Source organism: Marmota flaviventris, chromosome 1 (genome assembly GCF_047511675.1).
Source record: "Marmota flaviventris isolate mMarFla1 chromosome 1, mMarFla1.hap1, whole genome shotgun sequence".
Classification (NCBI taxonomy): Eukaryota; Metazoa; Chordata; class Mammalia; order Rodentia; family Sciuridae; genus Marmota; species Marmota flaviventris.
This window is the reverse complement of record NC_092498.1, coordinates 188,713,632-188,734,118: the sequence shown is the minus strand read 5'-3', so window position 1 is coordinate 188,734,118 and position 20,487 is coordinate 188,713,632. Positions and strand designations below refer to the sequence as shown.

General features: G+C 36.9%; 1 protein-coding gene across 1 annotated transcript in view; it reads right to left on the bottom strand.

Annotated features, from left to right (window-relative positions):
- Rbms3 (RNA binding motif single stranded interacting protein 3) overlaps positions 1-20,284 on the bottom strand; it is a 1,055,032-nt gene extending 1,034,748 nt beyond the window's left edge. Inside the window, exon 1 of the mRNA XM_071619646.1 lies at positions 20,220-20,284. The gene's annotated coding sequence lies outside the window, so the exon portion shown is untranslated. The remainder of the gene's footprint in view (positions 1-20,219) is intronic.
- Between the last annotated feature and the right edge of the window lie 203 nt (positions 20,285-20,487).

The window sequence follows — 20,487 nt, the reverse complement described above, 5'->3', positions numbered from 1 at the left end:
CATTATCTAATCAAAGTCAGCTTCTCTGTTTCCCTGTGTGAATGTCTTACGAAACTGATCCTTTTAGAAAATGAAGATACATTGGTATTAAAAAAACAAAACAAACAAATAAAAAAAAAAACTCCAACCTGTATTTGGCTACTGTTCTAGGTAATGAACGTCAATAATTTGCTACAAAAAGAAAATACCAGAATTCCACTTAAGGAGGGAATTTTTACCCCCTTTGGGAAAACAACACTACTTGTCAGAACTATGCAAACCTGTGGACATAGAAACCAACACCACAAAACATGAATGTTGAAATTCTCATGAGACAGCAGAGGCTATTAGCTTGGCTTGCAGAGGAACCAGCAAACTATGCCCAACTATAGGATTATATAATGATGGTTGTAGTTACAAAGAAAAAAAAGAATAATAAATATAATTTTATTAATGTAGCTTAGTCATTGGTTTTCTGTTTGTTTGCTTTTGGTATCTAAGGTAATCCTTGCCCATCATGACCTTTAAAATACTTAAGACAAGTTCTTTATTTCTAGTTTCTCTGGTGGGAAGATCAAGGGAAAATTCCATATTTATGTTAATCACAAGGTAGAGATCAAAAATTTCTGTTCCCACCTAAAAGGAGGACAGGTAACAGAACCTTTAAGAATTCTGATGGTTTCCAAAAATCTGATAGCTCAGACACTGGAATCAATCTTATCCAGTTTGTAAGGAACCAAGAGACTCTGGCAAGCATAAATATATTTGATCCTATTTACTTTTTCATATCTTATATGTTGTTCTTCCTACTAATAATAATGTTATACCTTTTATCCATGAAAATCTTTGGCCCCTGAATGTGTTCTTTAGGTGGCCATTTGCATAGAAAATATTAAGAGGAGTAATTTTATTTTTAACAGGTGTTCCTGAAAGAAGACTTTTTGCTTTCAGGTAATCCTGTATGTGTCTTTTAGGGACCAGGGACTGGAGATATAGAGGGAGCCATACCTGGGTTCAGGACATGGATGAGGGGAGGACAGAGATCTTACTCTAGCCAGGTCTCCTTGGGCTTTTAGATTAGAGAATCCCAAAGCTAAGGGGCATGTTCATAATGATAGGAATATTAAAAAAGAATGGATCAGTGATATGGGGAGATATAAAAAAGCAAGTTTCAGGAAACAGGAAGAACAGTACAGACCATATTTCCAATGGAACATGGGAGAATTGTATTAAAATATAACAAATAGGAAAGTACCTGTATTATGAACATGTAGTCTGAAATTTTTTTCAGAACTGAATATTTCATGCAACCAGCACACTAATTAAGAAACAAGACAGAGCCTCTTTCTTAGCCCCTTCCAATAATTTAGCCCCATAGTATGAATTCTTACATTATCCATTAGTTTTTTTCCCCCATTGATTCCCAATAGAATAAAAGAATATTTAGGCTTTGGGGTGATGGCTTATTTTACTCAATATTTTGCTTATGGCATTTATCCATGTGTGTTGTAAATCAATGATTCATATTGTCATATACGATTTGATGACAATTTGGAGTTTTCTGTTGGTGGTATAGACGTGAAGGGAATTTCTCCCTTTTCCTCTGAATGTTGGAGTCCTCAAGTCTGTCAAAAGAAACTGGCAATGGGCAGATTACCAGGAAAAGCATATCAATATATTAATGCGCATGTGGACAAGACAGGAAAGTAAGTACATGGTAACTCAATGGGGTTCAGAAGCTCCTATACTCTCTTCTTAGGGGACAGTAAGATCAGAGAAGATAGGCAATTCTGAGAGGTTGGAAATGAACTTGAAGGAAGTTGAACAGGTCCAAAGGACAGACAGAGGTTTATAAATGATTCTTTTGGAAAATAAAATGGGATAAAAGAGCAGATAGAAGCTTGTGACAAAGTCTGTCTAGAAACAGTGACATTCTCAGTCTTCCTTCTTCTGATGCAAGGTTAGTCTCCTCTGGCTAATGAAATTTCAGAGAGGGGGTTTAAGGCAATTATGTCCCTCCTAGAAGAACTTCAGATGAGTTCACGTCAATGATTTCCACCCTCTTCTTGGCGGCAGAAATAAGAAGTCAGAAAGACCTGGGTTCTGAGGCTGCTTCCATGGTCTGTCCATTTCATTTAGTTTAAAGTACTCAGCCAGCATGCCAAAGCACCATACTTGGGTATGTCATTTTCTGAGCCCTAAAAAGAAGTTACCATGGATAGTACCTCTATGAATATTCCAGAACATGTCTTTGTGAATATATCTATGCATTTTTCTAAAATGAAATTTTCTGGGTTGTGGCATATGCTTATGTCTAGTTTTAATCAATTTGACAAAGAATTTTCCATGTGGTTGGGAATGTCAATTTATATTCTCATCAACACTGACTGAAGATTCCCGTTGGGCTACATTCTCTTCGATACATAATATTTTCTCTGTTTTTATTTTAGATATTCTTAGCAGCTATCCAAGAGGATCAGAATGTACCAACCCAAATTATGTTACTTTGGCATTAAGATTATTTTGAGCTGAAGATAATTGAGAAATATAAGAGACAGGAGGATTCTTTGCTCTTCCTCTCTGTGCCTAAAATAGGGCATGGATTTCCTTTTATTAAAGTGACCCTCCTCTCCTCTCCAGTACCAGGAGAGAAACACAATCTTTATTTTGGGAGAAAGAATATATATATTCTTTTTATTTCCCAACAGAACCTTTAAGAACATTTTCTTTATCCATTCATCTGTTGAAAGGCATCTAGGCTGGTTCTATAGCTTAGCTAGTGTAAATTGAGCTGCTTTAAACATTGATGTGGCTGCAACACTGTACTACACTGATTTTAAGTCCTTTGGGTATAGACCAAGGAATGGGATATAACTGGGCCAAATTATGGTTCTACTCCATGTTTTCTGAGGAATCTTGATACTTCCTTGCAGAGTGGTTGTACCAATTTGCAGTCCCACCAGCAATATATGAGTGAGCCTTTTTCCCCAAATCCTCACCAGCATTCATTGTTACTTGTATTCTTGATAATTTCCATTCCAACTGGAGCGAGATGCAATGTCAGGACAGTTTTAATTTGCATTTCTCTAATTGCTAGAGATGTTGAACATTTTTCATATATTTGTTAACATATTGTAATTCTTCTGTGAAGTGCCTGTTCAGTTCCTTTGCTCACTTATTGATAGGTTTATTTGGGGTTTGGGGGATATTAATTTTTTTGTGTTCTTTGTATATCATAGAGATTAATACTCTATCTGAGGTGTAAGTGGCAAAGATTTTCTCCCATTTTGTAGGCTCTCTCTTCACATTCTTTTTAAAAATATTTTTAGTTTGCATATGTGATTATTTTGATATATGTATATATTTGTTAGTTGTAGACGGACACAGTAACTTTATTTATTTTTTTATGTGGTGTTGACGATCAAACCCAGTGCCACGTGCTAAGAAAGCACTCTACCACTGAGTTACAACCCTAGCCCACTCTTCCCATTCTTGATTGTTTCCTTTACTGTGAAAAAGCTTTTTAGTATGATATCATCCAATTTATTAATTCTTAAATTTATACCTTGCACTTTAGGAGTTGAGGCATTTGGTTCCTAAGCCAATGTGATGGAGATTTGGACCTACATTTTTCTCTAGTAGGTGCAGGGTCTCTTGTCTAATGCCTAGGTCTGTGATCTACTTTGAGTTATGTTTTGTGAAGGGTTAGAAATAGGGGTTAAATTTCATTTTGCTACCTATAGATTTCCAGTTCTCCCAGCACCATTTGTTAAAGATGCTATCTTTTCTCCAATGTATATTTATGGTGCCTTTGTCTAGTATTTGATAAATGTATTTACATGGGTTTGATTCTGTGTCTTCTATTCTATTCCATGGTCTTCATGTCTGTTTTGTTGACAATATCATGCTGTTTTTGTTTTTATACTTGTGTGGTATAATTTAAGGTCTGGTTTTGTGATGCCCCCTGCTTCACATTTTTGCTAAGGATTGCTCTAGCTATTCTGGGCCTCTTATTTTTCCAAGTGAATTTCATGACTGCTTTTTCTATTTCCATGAAGAACGTCATTGGGATTTTAATAGGAATTGCCTTAAATCTGTGTACAGCTTTTGGTAGTATGGCCATTTTGACAATATTAACTGTGCCTATCTAAGAACACAGGAGATCTTTCCATCTTCTGAGGTATCTACTTCAATTTCTTTCTTTGGTGTCCTTTAGTTTTCATTGTAGATGTCTTTCACCTCTTTTGTTAGTTTGATTCCTAAGTTGGCTTTTGTTTTTGTTTCAAAGCTATTTATTATGAATAGGATAGTTTTTCTGATTCCTCTTTCAGCTGTTGCATCATTGGTATACAGGAATGCAATTGATTTATGGGTGTTACTTTTATGTTCTGCTACTTTGCTGAATTCATTTATGAATTCTAGAAGCTTTCTGGTGGAGTTTTCTTGGGTCTTCTAAATATAGAATCATGTCCTCAGCTAAAAGGGATAGTTTGACCTCTTCCTATTTGTATCCATTTATTTATTTATTTATTTATTTATTTTCTAATTGTTGAGTTTCATTTCTTTTCTGTTATGCTCCTTTGTGCCTATGAGATAAACTCTTTTTACTATTAGTCTGTATTACTATTATTATTATTATTATTTAATCCACAGGACCCACGCACTGAACCTAAGCATGCAGATGAATTATGTCTTCTTCCCCTATGCTATGGAGCAGTATGTTATTGTGGCTTTAATTTATACTTTTCTGTTCACTAATGAATTGAAGCACCTTTTCACAGATTTATTATCCACTGGGATGTCCTCTTTTGCTAAGTGTCTGTTCAAGTATTTTACCCATTTTTCTATGGGGCTGTCATCTTTGACTCACTTATTTTTAGATATTCTTTATATATTCTGGATATAGATCATTCATCACATATACATGTACTTCAAATATCATCTACCACTCTTCTCGTTTGTTTACATAAAAGTTTAATTTAAATTAGACTGGAGTTTGTTTGTTTGTTTGTTTAATGCCTGAAAATAATTCTGTTTTTATTGTGGAAAGCAGTAAAACGTTAGAGAATCTATCATCAAGAGACAGAGAAGGAGAGATGAGAGAATATGTCAAAAGACAGCAATGGGAGAAAAAATAAAATACCTATAGATTGTTTGTATTTTCAACAGTTTAATTAACTAGTCATACATTCATGACCTCTCTTAAGTCCCCAAGAAGCAAACTCTATGTTATGGCTGGATGTGAGGTGTACCCCCAAAGTTCTTGCCTTGATTCAGGAATGTCCGGAAGTGAAACGTTGGATGGTGAGATTAACCTAATAACCTACTTGGTTCAGCCTAGTTTAAATGGACTGAGGCATGGGACACTGGGGGCAGCCCTGGAAGGGCACATCTTCCCTATGGCCTCTTCCCTCTCTCTGCTTCCTGCCTCCCGTGAATGGAGCAGTTTCCCTCCTTCACTCCCTTCTACCATGATGTGATGCCTCACCTGTGACTTAGAGCAAGGGAGTCTACCAACCATGGAATAAGCCTGGAACCCTGTGCCAAAATAAACTTTCGCTCCTCTAACTTTTTCTCCTTGGGTAGTTTGGTCACAGTGATGCAAAGCTGACTAACACCCTCCATCAATCTCATTTCACAGAACTGAAAGTCAGGAGGATCTCAGAAGTACCCCATGTATATGTCACTTACACAAATCAGCCAGCCTAGTAAATTGCTAATTAGATTTTGTTAAATGGGCCGTATGTCACCTAAAGCCCAGTACTACTAACAATGCTATTTCATTGCTTAGCCTGGTTTTTTTATGTGTAGCTGTGAAAAAAAAAAAAAAAAAAAGAAAAAGAAAAAAGAAAGAAAGAAAGGTGTTTTGGCCCACTACATCACAAAGTTGTGAATGCTTAGGCTAATTTATGACTTTGCCATGCCAGTTCTAAAAAGCATTATTTTTCTCAGTATTTCCAGAGAGACAGCTGTCCAGTGATCTTCATGTGACCTTCTTAGCAACGAGCCACTACGAGGGTTTTGATAAATGCTTGCTGGATGAACAGACAAATCCAGGGATGAATGTGTGCCTGCATACAAAGAGAAAATCTGGATTTCAATGTTGACTTTCTGCTAAAGACACTGTAAGTGATGAAATAGGGCTTCGCAGTGTCCTCAGGTGTTGTGAAAATAATTCAGGTTTCAGATGTCCGAGAAGACTACACCATGTGAATTATTTTAAGCCATCACTTCTGAGACTCACCTCTGTGCTGACGAAAATAGGCAAGCGAAACAGCTGCAGCAATAAAATGCACCATGGGTACTGGCATGTGTGGTGCCAGCCAAACGGAGCAGGAGATTTTAAGAGCTGGGAGGAGATACAGCAGGGAACGAGCTTCAGTTCTCTTCAGCAAAGGGAGTAAAGAAAACTACTAACAAAATAGGCCTTGCAAGAAGCAGAGAGACCTAATTTAGCACATCCCCAGAAACATCACACATATATATATATTTTGTGTTAATTATTCTAAAGAAAAGCTAAAGCACTTATACCTCAATCAGTCCCCCAATGCATCAAAAACTAATGAAATGGTACACAGCATTGGTATGTTGAGACATGTTCAGTCCTGTCCTGTCTAGAGAAATGGTTGCCATCTTGGTCTGTCTTGGTTCCTTTTTATTACTGCCAGAAACTCCTCAAGATGGCATAATTTGTAAAGGAAGGTTTAATTGGTTCATGGTTCTACAGATTGACATGTCCAGAACATGGCTCAAGCATCTGCTTAGCATCAAGGGTGGGCCTTCTTGCTGCACTGAAACATGGCATAGAATTCATATGGTAAGACAGACCAAGCATGCCAGCAGAAGCTCACTTTTATAACAAAGCCACTCCCTTAATAACCTATTAATCCATTAATCCATGGATCTATTAATCCACGAATTGGTTAATCCATTAATGAAGTCTCTGCCCTCATGACCCAATCACCTCCCCAAAGCCCTACCTCCAAATGCCATTAACAAATAACTTTCAGAATTAAGTTTCCAACATAAGAATTCCAGGCAACATGCCCAAACCATAGCATGAGCCAAGTTGCAAATGAAACAATGATTTTGATAACTAAGGAAGTCTGGGAGCATTCACTGGTTAAGGATAGGGACATATTGGTTGCATTCCTGTTTTGTTCAGGTACTTGTTTTGTCATCCATGGGTGCTGGTTTTGCCACTCTCCATTGGGGATGGTAATGCCTTCCCCACTTATATCACAAGTAAAGTAAAAATATCTCATTTTAGCAACAATCTATAGGTCTGTAATTCCTCAACAGTACTACAAAATTCAAAAAGCTATGAAAACTTAAAACTTTTTCAAAAGTCATTTTGGCAGCAAAACTTCATCTGATATGAACAGACTTGGAAGTAAAACCTGATCTAAACTGATTTGAAGCTTTTAATTTACTTAGTCCCATTTGCTGAATATTCATAACTTTCACTGCAGAAATACTAATGTGTTTGGTTAATGATGCTGCTCAAGACCCTATAGTATTGTTACAGAATATATTAATATATGCTATTTAAAATTTCTAAAAATCCAAAAAAATCTAAATTTTAAAGGTCATCTGATCAATGGGACTATGGGCTTACATTAGAACAGAGGCCATGATATATAAAATATAACCAAATGCCTAGAGTTTGTTTTATCATCAAACTACACAACTTCCAACTTAAATTTTCTGCAGAAGCATAAGCCTACCATCATATTCTCAAACAGAATAGCAGCAGAGTCCATTAAGCACAATACATATAGTATCCAGGTTTTATGACCTTTCTAAGCCTGCAAAAATAAGAAAACTAAAAAGCACATTTATTGGCTTCAAAATAGAAAAATAAAACTATCACACCGAATCTACAAAATGTAGTTCATAAAAATCTGTAAAATGTAAAGTCAGCTACCTCATCATTGTTTAAATTAGTATATATAAAATATCATTGCATTTGAAAACAATTGCAGATTCAGTTTGTCTCACTGAGCAAGAATGCTCAATTGTGCACAATCATTGGTGAGAAATAAGAGCCCTTTATAACTTGTGTTTGCTCTTGTATTCAAATGATTTCAAAAAAAAGTTATGAAAAATTATTTCACTTGTTCATTAAAATGCTGTTTAGTATGAAATGTAGATTTACTTTAAATTTATGTTTTACATAAGTTAGACTTTGTAACAATTGTAATGTTCATACTGGCCATTGAAAGAAGTGTAAGTTCTCAGAGGGCTAAATATGGGGGATTTTTTTGTAGATAATCCTGAACATTAACTACATTTTAGTAAGTTGTTTTAACAGCTAAAAATTTTATGGTCCCCATCTCAGTTACAGAGATAAATATTGTTGAGTTTTTCTTAGCTATTCACTAGTCTGTAGACACTCTGAAAAGTGGCCAGATCCAATATAATCTTCATACTAATTGTCGAGGTAATTTAACCAATGGGTCAAAAGAAGCCTTCTTCACTTGTATTAATAATTTGACTCCAATCCAAACCTGGAATGGTGACAGATGAATGCTGGTCTAAATCAGATTATCTATATGGAAGCATTAGTTCTCTGGGCATGAGCAATGGTTCAAACTACAACCATAAAGCACCAAAGTATAATTTCATCGCTAGCATGTATCTGCGAACTGTAGAAATGGCTTAGCTATCATCATGGCATGCTTTACACAGAAAACTAAAATGTTAGAGGTGTTGCTGACTGTTTTTTCAAGTACCATATAAATCAAGTCCAATCATTTTTCCCACTCTACAGATAAGGAAACCAACATAGAGATATTCCGTTGTGTGCTGAAGATCAAGCTAGTAACAGAACTGGGTTACGAATCTAGCTGTGTGTGTCTTTAGAGTCCAAGTGCTTAACTGTTATTGTGGTGGGAATTCCCAGACTTCCCCATACAATATGACAAGCTTATCACTCTCACTGTTTTCCTCTTTCCCTCCCATTGTAAAAGATTTTGTACACACACATCCTTATTTTTAAAAAAATGTGTCTTATAAAAATTCTATCTTAACTATGGAACTAACAGCTTTTTAGATTGATCCAGGTCAAATACTGCATCTTATTTTTCGAATTCCAAGAGACGTAGTCATTAACACTGTGGTAGTGGAAAAGATAAATGGGTTTACCAAGCTCCACTAAGAAGCCCACAGTTGTGGTACAGGGGACATCACACTGTAGTACAGCAACAGAGCCAATGATCCACTCTTGTTTCTGTCAGCAGCCAGCAGCAGCCAGCAGCAGCCAGGGGAGATCCCTGAGTTTGCCAGCACTAACCAGCAAGTTGCTAAAAACAATTGCTTGGCTTATATTGCCTTGTTAGCTGGAAGGCTTCTGTACCTTAGGCATTCAGACTTACTTTGTTAATAGGGCCTTTGTACTGATGGGTGTATTCCTAGTAAAGTAAGACCCTTAGTTTTCCTGACCTATTCCATTTTCCAGAGTCACCAAACACAGTCCTAATGAGGAAGAAGGGACATGGACAGTAAGCAGGTACAGTTGAGTTGATGGACATGCCAGAAATTGCTGGTGACCAGTGAAAACATGGAGAAGAGTAAAACTGTGTCTTATTCCTTGGACATGTGTTCTTGAAAGCTTGAATCCCATGCCTTGGACTCCTGGACTGGAGAGAGAACTCTGTCAAGACTCAGGTAGGTTATAAAGGGCTAAGAGTCAGAACACCGGAAAGATTACAATCATCCACTTTGAAACCAAGCACACCCATGTCCAAATTCTGGCTCTGCCACTCATTAATATGAGGAAGGACTGAATAGATGATGAGGATAGCTAGACAGACCAGGGCTCACATCTCTGAGGGATTGAGGAGCAAAGTGACCAAGCAGATAACACCAGAGGGTCTGATGCAGGAATGCAGTCCTAGAAATGGTCAGCCTACTTGGCAGACTGTGGCAAGTGGGGAGAAGTATGGTAGGCCCATGGTCAGCTTCCCAGGTCTACTGCCTCTGCTGTCATAGAGGGCCCTCTTTGGAAGGACCTCACACTTCCTTCAATGCCTGAACTCTCTTCATCTTTAAATTCTTGATTTTTTTTTTTCAAAATTTTTGATATTTTAAATTATTTTGCATAGGGTCTCACAAATCATTATAGCTGGTCCTCAAATGCCAGTGATCTTTAGACACTGAATATTCTGCAAGCACACAGAGATAAATGTTGGGTAAGAGTTTGATGGTTTTGATTGATTCAGACTTCTCTGAGTCTTGAAGTCAACTCTAGGGGACGGAAGAAGTAGGATGACAATAATATCCTCTTCCTCTTGGAAGAATTAGGTAGAATAATGGTATGCCCTCCCCCTTTTTTTTTCCTTTAAACAAGATCCATCCACATTGTGGACTCTATTTTTTTTACAACTTTATTTATTTTTTATATGGTGCTGAAGGTCAAACCCTCTGCCCCCTCACATGTGCTAGACAAGCATTCTACCACATAGCTACAACCCCAGCCCCAGGCCCAACTTTCTAATAATGAGGGTAACCACATAATTTGTCATCTAAATCAGGATACTTTTGAATGAATGAAAGGGTATGCTATTGATACTTACCCTATGATAAAGTGTAGAATTCAGACTGACCTGACCAAATCAAGTGGAATGACCACCCTATCAATAAGCCATTCTAGCAAACAGAAGAAAGCGATGAATATGGAAGATATAATCCTGAACATGGAATACAAGTGTTCAGAGAAAATTTGGATCCATTTTTGGAGGTGAGGGAAGAGGATATTATTGTTATATATTTATAAAGAATAATCAAAACAGAATAAAATTTTAGGTAGTCAAAACTTCTTTGGAACAAAATTGCCTTCAAGTTGATATTTGCTGTAGTTGAGTTAAGGTGCTCATGGGGTTCATTACACTATTCTCTTTATTTTCATATGAGTCTGGAAATTTCATCATAAACATTTTTTAAAATATTTTTTTGTTGTTGGTGGATCATTTTTTATTTATTTATATGTGGTGCTGAGAATTAAACCCAATGCCTCACACATGCTAGGCAAGCGCTCTACCACTTAGCTACAATCCCAGGCCCATCATAAACACTTTTTAAAAGAAAAAAATATTAGATGTTTTCATCAATAATGACTGAATAAACATTTTAAATTACCTAATAAATTATGTTATTAACTTGCCACAAATTACTATCAAAAATAAAATGGAAAACAACCAAATCTGAGAATAATTTCATATCAAGTGTTCTCAAATTACCCAAATAAATACAATAATGCCAAAATTTCTGCATTGATTCACAGGTAGAAATCTGTTTGGAGATCAAATCAGAAATTCTATCTTAAAGCTCTGTTTACACAAAAAATCATATCATGTATTTTTATATAGATTGCAAGTTGATATTGAATGGCCTGGGGTAGTTGTGATGGAGGTTTTAGGATATTAAAGCCTGCTGTAATCATCCCAAGAGGGTCGACTATAATATAGATGCAGATTAACCCCCCAGTCTCAGTGGCTTAAGAACAGCAAAGATTTTTGTCTGGCTCATGCAACCGTCTATAAAGAATTCACAATGGAGTGTACTCCCCCCCATTTACCAGGGATGCAGGCTAGTAGAGATTCCATCATATTGAAAGTGCACTACCTGGAACACCTGGTTGGTTTGTTTGTTTTATCAGGTAATAAAAAAATAGGGAATTACAGATAGGTTCTTAATGTATCAGATGAAAAGAGACATGTCCCTTCCACTAGCATTTCATTGGCCAAAACTATCCTACAATCCCAGGAGCAATGAAGAGGACCAAATATAATAATTGATGAGCATTACTGTCTTCACTATACCTCAGCCACTCCTTCAGTCAACACTGCAAGAAAAGTGCAGCACATGATTTCTGAATCCTTCCACCTGAGTGAACATTAAATGAGACTTAAAATGGCATTGATGTGTCTGAAAATATGTGTTCAGCAAATGAATAATAAAAAGATGATGGGAGGGTAAAACCTCTTTTTCAAACACTAGATAGTATTCATTTTCATATAAGAGGTATGATCAATGCAAATCGATATGAACAATTCATTCAACCCAGCATAGCTGACCTTTATACTGCCAACACTTTCCTAGTCATTAGTATGGATATTAGTAACATCTATTTGAAGATGAGGTTATTTAAGTTCTCTACTTCTGCCTAACAAACTACAACCTGAGTTAAGTTGAGTTCCTTCACTTGGGGTCTTTTATGGGGTTGCAGTCAAATGGTATCAGAGACAATCTGACTCAGATACCATCTGAAACTTCTTTCATACGTTCAACATCTCTACTGGGATTGTTGAAACAGTTGGGGTCTGGCCAGTCAGCTCTCCTTCCACTTGGCCTCTCCACAACACTAGCTTGGACCTCCACACACAGAGCATGGCATTCTTAAGACAGTTGGGGTGGGGGCTGGGATTGTGGCTCAGCGGTAGTGTGCTCGCCTAGCAGGGGAGGGACCCAGGTTTGATCCTCAGCACCACATAAAAATAAAGGCATTGTGCTGTGTCCATCTACATCTAAAATAAATAAATAAATAAATATTTTAAAAAGTGGTTAGTCTTTAAAAAAAAAAAAAAAAGACAGTTGGGAATCGATCTGGCATATATCTTCTCTTAGAATGATCACTGTATGAGCACAAGGCCCAAACTGTAAGATCCCTTAGCATCTAGGGTCAGAACCTATGCAGTGTCAGACCATAATCCAAAATATAGTTGAACACATGTCTATTCCTGATGGTCACTGTCTGGTAGGTGTTACATAGATAAGGTATCTCTACTGATCAAAAGCCAGTGACAGGGCTAGCTGAGCTCCAAAGAGAGGAAAGTACATAGAATTGTGAGTACTAGGAGGCAGGGTTCATTAGGGTGCAATCTTTGGAGACAAAAATTGACAAAATCAGACCGAATTTTCCATATTCTATGAATTTATTTAAAATTCCAAGGTCTCATTTACAAATGAGGTTTCATATTATATCATATTTGCTTTTCCAGTTTTATTCTTCTTTGTAAATAAGATGGTTTACAAATGCATAAGAAATTATACTTCAGATTTCTCTTGTTGTCTGTATTTATAATAATGCTGGGATGTTACCTAGATGTAAACTTTAGTTAAAGACATTGCCACTTTGTGATTCTGGTCAGATTCTCAAATATATGGATGCAAATGATAGGACAAATGCAAGCATCAGGAAAGACAGCACGGTCCTTCCATTCTCTCTATATATAATCATATGAATCATGTAAGTTGTGTGTAAGACAGCTGTCTAAAGTACAGAACCTGGAGTTACCTCCTTAACAAAAACTTTTCACAGAACACCAACAACAGATCTGATGAGTTACTTCATGATTGTAATTGAACCAGACAAAAACAAGTCCACTCCATGTTCAAGCAGAGTGAAGAACAAGATCACTATCTAAATCACAAAAGGGACCAAGCATCCGCCCTCACTCAGGTAACATTAGTGACCACTACTTCTTTACTACTTATGTCTTTAGTTTTGCTCCTTTATCCTTCTGGATAAAATTATTAAGATACCAAATCAGAGAACTTCCCTCACTTCCTAAAATTACTCAAACCTCAACAAACCCCCTCTTTCTCAACTCTTATCAAAATCATCTAATCAGCCTCAGGTCCCATAACAAACACATCCTAATAACTTCCCCTTACTCACAAACCCTCCTTTCCATGATGTGCTGTCTTCATGTGGCCATAACAAAATACCTGAGGTCTTTTCTAGCCTGTTCCTCCAAATTAGTTTAGTCTCTACTCATTGTCTTGCTCCAAATTTGCTTCCATATTTTCAGATACTTGACCCACTTCTTGACCACACTATACCAGTGTATTTGTGTTGTTATAACAAAATACCAGAGACTGGGTAACCTTGAAAGTACTTAAATGTATTTTCTCACAATCTGCAAGATTCAAGTCCAAGATTGGCAAGATGTTACCAGGTCTGGTAGAGTCTGGTGAGAGTCTGATCACTGGTTCTCAATATCATTACCATATTGAGATGGTTAAATGAGATAGTACATATAAAGAAATAATCAGAAATTATGAAACTTTGTTGCTGTTCCCTCTGGGAGTGGGATGAAATGAATATAAAGGGTTGATCCCATTCACTCAGTCATTCTATAAGGGTCCTGATCCCATCCATGAGGACTAAATCTTCATAACTTTATTAATCACCTCTCAAATGCTATAGCTCTTTAATACTATCTCATTGGCAGTTAAGTTTGAACGTATGAATGTTGGGGGACATACTAAGACCAAAAGCCCTGATATTGAACACATGTCTGTTCCTGATGGTCATTGGCTAGTAAGTATTGCAGACATACAGATACAAATACAGATCTAAATTTTTTTTTTTATCTACTTAAATTATAAGCATATAGTTTGACAAATCCCCTACTGATAAGGAGGGTCAATTTTGTTTAGAATCCTGAGCCAAAATACACTGGGAGTTCACATTTGTCTCCATGGACACCATAAAACCAAGCAACCATACACATAGTCTTGACATTTAGGTTCATCATTGAGATCTCAAGGTTGCCACGTTAATCCCCAGTGTAGAACATAGATAATATAAAAGCACAATATCAGGATTGACCAATGGTTCAGAGTATGGACGGTCCTGGTCTCTGTCCACCTGTACTTCTCCCACCATAATATTTGAGGTAATGATGGGGATTTCCCCTCACCAAAGAAGAGTAAATTAATTGTACCTTAATCGATCCATAACAATCAGCTTTGATGCTAACTTCAGGTAAAGAGAAGGTAGAAACTAATGATTCGAGGAAAGAAAAAACTGATAAATGTGGATTTGAAGTCTCCATTTTCTATTCTATTTCTGTTATTATTTCATACAAATCATTCATTCATTCATGTAGTCACCAGAAACTACATGAGCCCCTACTCCTCGAAGAGTACTAGTTTGAGGTCTAAAAACTATATATGAGACAATCCAGGAAAAAGACTCATTGTAGCTTTTTAACAGTGGGACACACTCCCCGTCTTTCTCTTACTGTGCAAAAGAAAGTAAAACAAAAAAATAGTAAAACAAACAAACAAAAAATGTTCTCTGCTTCCCTAATTTAACATGAATCCTTCCTGGTACCTGAAAAATTAAGCCTTGAGTCTTGCCAGTGTTTTCTGCTACTACAAGACACTACTGGACAATCTGAACTCCCTTGAGTCAATTGTTACATCTGAACACATTATATCATTTAAAAAAAATATTCACTGAGTTTCATCTTTTATTTTTTTTTTAATACCAGGGATTGAACCCAGGGGCACCTAATAACTGAGCCACATCCCCAGCCGACCACCCCTTCTTTATTAGGGACAGGGTCTTGCTAAGTTGCTCAGGGCCTTGCTAAATTGTTCAGCGTGGCTTTAAACTTGTGATCCTCCTGCCTCAGTTTCCCCAGCCACTGGGATTATAGGCATGTTTTCACTTTTTGTTGTTGTTGTTGTTGTTGTTACTAGGGATTAAACTTAGGGGTACTTGACCGCTGAGCCACATCCTCAGCCCTATTTTGTATTTTATTTAGAGACCAGGTCTCACTGAGCTGCTAAGCACCTTGCTGCTGCGAAGGCTGGTTTTGAACTCACAATCCTCCTGAATCAGCCTCCAGGATTACAGGCATGCACCACCGCACCAGGCTTGGTTTTCACTTTTAATAAGATAAAATTTAAGGTTCTCACATCTCAAGGACTACTATAAACACATAGTATACCAAGGAGTTAATGAATCATCTATCAATCAATCACTATTGACCAAACCTTTACATTGAAAGTTTTAGAAACACAGGACTTAGATTGGTGTCCATTTTTCAAAGGAAAATTTTTCAATTTATAAAGTATGAAGTGATAAATTAATATTCATAAGAAATTTTCTGAATATGAGAGGAAGGATATGGAGGGAAGTAAGAAACTTTTCAAAAAGGAAATATATAACATGCATAGAAAACCTATCACAATTTTAGTTTATCATTGTGCATTTCAAATACGAAGATACCAGCCAGCTAGTCACCACTCTCACTTGTCTGTTTCATTTATTTCTAATGACTGTTTTATTTGGTATAGATATTCATAAGCTTATAAAACTTTATACCACATTACTTACAATGCAATGAGAAGAAAAACCGTTTTCTTACAAGTGTGTTTTCGAATTATTCCAAATTAAGCACAAAATGATTCCTTTCAAAAGAAAAACATATTAATAAGTATATTAAAGTCTATACTTTGCAATTTGTCCTTTTTCAACTAGACTGACCTATAATAAAATCAATGAGCCCTTTTCCAACAAAGAAAATCATACAAATATAATTTCAAAATAGAACAAGTATCTAAAGGCCACAAATGTTATATTCTGGTCAGTTCAAAATATAACTATTGGTTAAAATGATTTTCAGTGAGTTTCCTCTAAAACCTTTATAGATACGGTAAGCAATCAGGGCACTGGAATCTGACAGAACTAACCTTGTGTCATTGGACAAGTCAATTAAATGTTCAGGTTGTCCGTTCTTTCATCTGTGAAAGTATGACATCTTTATCCAAGAGATATTGAGAGGACTAAATAAGATATTGCACATGAAGAAATTAGCAGACCCCACATAAGTGTTCAATAACTGTTAGCAGTGATGATAATGATTAAGAAGGAACAGTGATTATTTAATTCTTATATGAGTACACTTCCATAACAGGCAAATATTCACCTGTGTGCTGATTTACTTATTACTTTATCTATGTTTGTATCTATCTCAGGTTTACAAGTAATGAAAACAAAAAATGTAAGACCCACTTGCCCACTTGGACTCTAGTGAATATAAACCTACAACTCAATTTAAAAAAATACACACACACACACACACACACACACATACATATATATATATATATATATATATATATATATATATATATATATATATATATATATAATCTGATACCAAAAATCAGAGGAAGACATGGGAACTGGAATAGACATAGCAGTTGTACTTTCAACCTCAGGCTGAGAATCTGTGTAGGTATTTTCAAAGACTGAAGCTGATAAGCCTATTATATTGCAAACACAAAAGACAAAGGTTTTTGCAATAAACACAAATTTAAAAGGGAAGGATTAGCACATGAGTAACAAAGAAGAGGAATAATTATTCTGTGTGGGACAGGGGTATAAAAGGATTACCACCCACCAGGCCACCTCAGGAGAATAAATCTCAGAGTTTTCAGCAACTGCAAGGCTAGTGATCCTTTAAATAGTCACATAACATGTAGAAAATAAAACGCCACTATTAGAACAAAAGAATGAAGCACATAATGCCATGATAGATGTATTTGTTCAAAAACAGTTGGACCAACTTGTATGAAAAAAAAAAAGTCCATACCAGGCAATGCAAGAGGAGGAATTTAATATAGAAAACTAGTTACAAGGGTTTCAAAGAGCTAACAAGTTAACAGGGAAGGGTAAAGGTATCCATTATCTTTTCTGGGGGCTCAACAGACAAAGACATTGCAGTCAGAGGCCACAGGGGTTACAGGGCTGCCTCTTAGGAGCTAATCCACCCAGATGCTCAGACCGTATAAAGAAATTTTCCCAAGCAGACAGAGAAGATGAGGAATATCCTAGGCTTTCCCTGTCTATTTCCTTCCTAATTGCCACCAATTTTTCCACTGAAACAACCTACTTGGAAGTTGGTCAGCAAGAGAGCCTGGAGTGGATCTACAAGCAAAGGAACAAACACATTGTCTCACCCACAATGGCCAGTTCCTTCCACTTACCATTAAAGGGAACCTTCAATCCAAAAAGAAATAACACCAATATTAGTTTTAACCAGGGTACCATTTTCAAATGCCACTCAGTTATGTCCCTCAATTAAAAAGACACCTCTTAGGTTGAAAGTCCCTCCATCCATAGCTTAGAAGCACATTTCTTCTCATATGTGACACGTAAAAATGAAACTCATTTTGTGGAGGGGATACCAGGGATTAAACTCAGGGGCATTCAACCACTGAACCACATCCCCAGCCCAATGTTTTACTTTATTACAGACAGGGTTTCACTGAGTTGCTTAGTGCCTTGCCATTGATGAAGCAGGCTTTGAACTCACAATCCTCCTATCTTAGCCTCCCAAACTGCTAGGATTACAGGTATGCACCACCATGCCCAGGCAAAACCCCCTTTTTTTTCTGAAATCAATTTTTGATACCTCATCCACTCTTGAATTTCACAGACCGTAAGTGTTCAAAGATTAAAAATTGGGAAATATTTATAGGACAGTCACTATTTTAACTAGCCTCAGATATTAAAACTAGACAAATGCCATCTAAAAATTCCATGACTTCATAATATAATGGTCATTTTTTTAAAGAACATTTTTCTTATTTTCTTTTTTTAAAAAAATATCTATTCATTTATTTTTATGTGGTGCTGAGGATAGAACCCAGTGCCTCACACATGCGAGGCAAGTGCTCTACCACTGAGCTACAGCCCCAGCCCCTATAATGGTCATTTTAACCACAGAAAACTAAAAGGATATATTCTCATTAGAAGGACTGCCCCACATTCTCTGTCTTCAATCCTTATTTCATTGCCTCACATGCAAAGTTTTCCAAGATCAGCACAGACTTGCAGAAAAGAAACATTGTATTATCTCACTGGGAAGTTTCCCCAAAAGATCCAGAAGGATCTTACTGACTTGTAAAATGGAACGAGTTCTGGGAAACTCTTAGAACAACTAAATTCATATAATCATAAACAATTTCAATCTCAGGGTCTCTCTTGCCTTAGACTAAAGATTAGATTAGAACATCCCAAAAGACTTTTTCAGAGTGAGACCAGAGAGGTGTGACTTGTTCAACTCTGGCCCTAGAAAGCCTCAGATGGGCTCAGAAATATTCCTACCCCACTGTGCACCTTCTGGCTATGGCTACTTGGTAAGAAATAAATGGAACCTGGATATTCAAAGCAACCTATGTTTTCTGACATCTGCCCCTTTCATCTGCCCCCTTGCTCAGCTCCAATGCATCAAGCAATATGTCCTTCCAAAGTTAGCAGGTGGTACAGCATCCTCACAAAACCAATGCCAACGGGGGACCGAGCCATCACCTTCACTTCAAATTTCATCAACCCATTCAAGGTAAGAAATAGGCACTGTGATACAATACTGCATCATGCAATAATTTATTTTTTCTTATTAATTTTATTTACTGAAAATATCAATTTGCCATTGAAAAACAAAAGGTAAAAATGAGCACACCAAAAGTTCTCCCGTTATGCTGAAGTTGGAGTAAATTAGCACCCATACTCTATTTCATAGAAAGTCCATAAAATGGAAGGGGGGGTGTGAATATAAAGTATTGATAACATGCTTGTCTTCAAAATCACTGAGGTGACCTGAAAAAGTCTAAGAAGGAAATTGAACCAAGAACTCAAAGGACAAGTGCGAGTTCATTTCTTCTTGATCTCATAACTAGTAGGTGATGCAAACATTTGTCTTCCCCAGGGGATAGTACAAAGCCAGTGTTCCAACTACATGAAGCTTCAAGCATTGGAAGGCGTGACCACACATGTCACAGTGTTGTCACCTGTAAAACCTGCTCACCAACAGAAAAGACCCTGTTTTTTCATGTACATAGATAACACACCAAGAGTAGCTTAACTTTACCTTAAAAAAAAGCACATAATGCTCTCTATTTATCAACCTCAACAGGGGTTGTTAATCACGCTAAAAACTAAGCACGAAAGCAATCCTTGGAAATATTAGTACCTTTTCCAAATATATTCATGTATCAACTTACAGAGAGACTGTGTACCATACATGTGAAGGCACATATATGTGGGTGTGTACACAATTTCCTGGAATAAACGATACAGAAAGGACATTGTTCACTGAGGGAAAATAAAGCAAACTTCATTTCCAATAATGGCGAAATTGATGATTTTTCTTTGTTATTCGCCCAGGAGGGCTTTGGAAGGGGAACTTCAGCCTTTCCAAACTCCTTACTTTCCTTTCACTGTCCTTCTCACAAGCCCTGAATCCAATTGAGGTGGAGGAAAGTAATTGACACAGTGAATTGCCCAGCCCTTTATCAAGAGGGGCCACGTTTATAGAGAGAGTAGACAAGAACCTGGTAGCTCCCACAGTCGCCGGGTGAAAAAGCAATTGCAAGTTCAAGCACACACTTCCAGGAAAACAAGTAAGTGAAGGTTCTTAAAAAGAGCATATTACCTGATGTGGCTGTGAACTGGACCATCTGCCGTAGGAAGGAGCACCAAGAGACTTGCTGGCTGAGGATCTCTGAGAAAGGGGAGGAAAAAAAAAGATTTTCATGCTGTCACCCAAACAGAAGACACTTTATATTCCTCTAAACAAACTATTTATTCAATGCCTATGGTTCCAAAATTTAACCCATGTAGACTCTGTCGGAACTTAACCTGTTTCACGTGTCTTAAAACCTATTGTCCACGGCACATACGAGGATAAAGACACGTGAGGA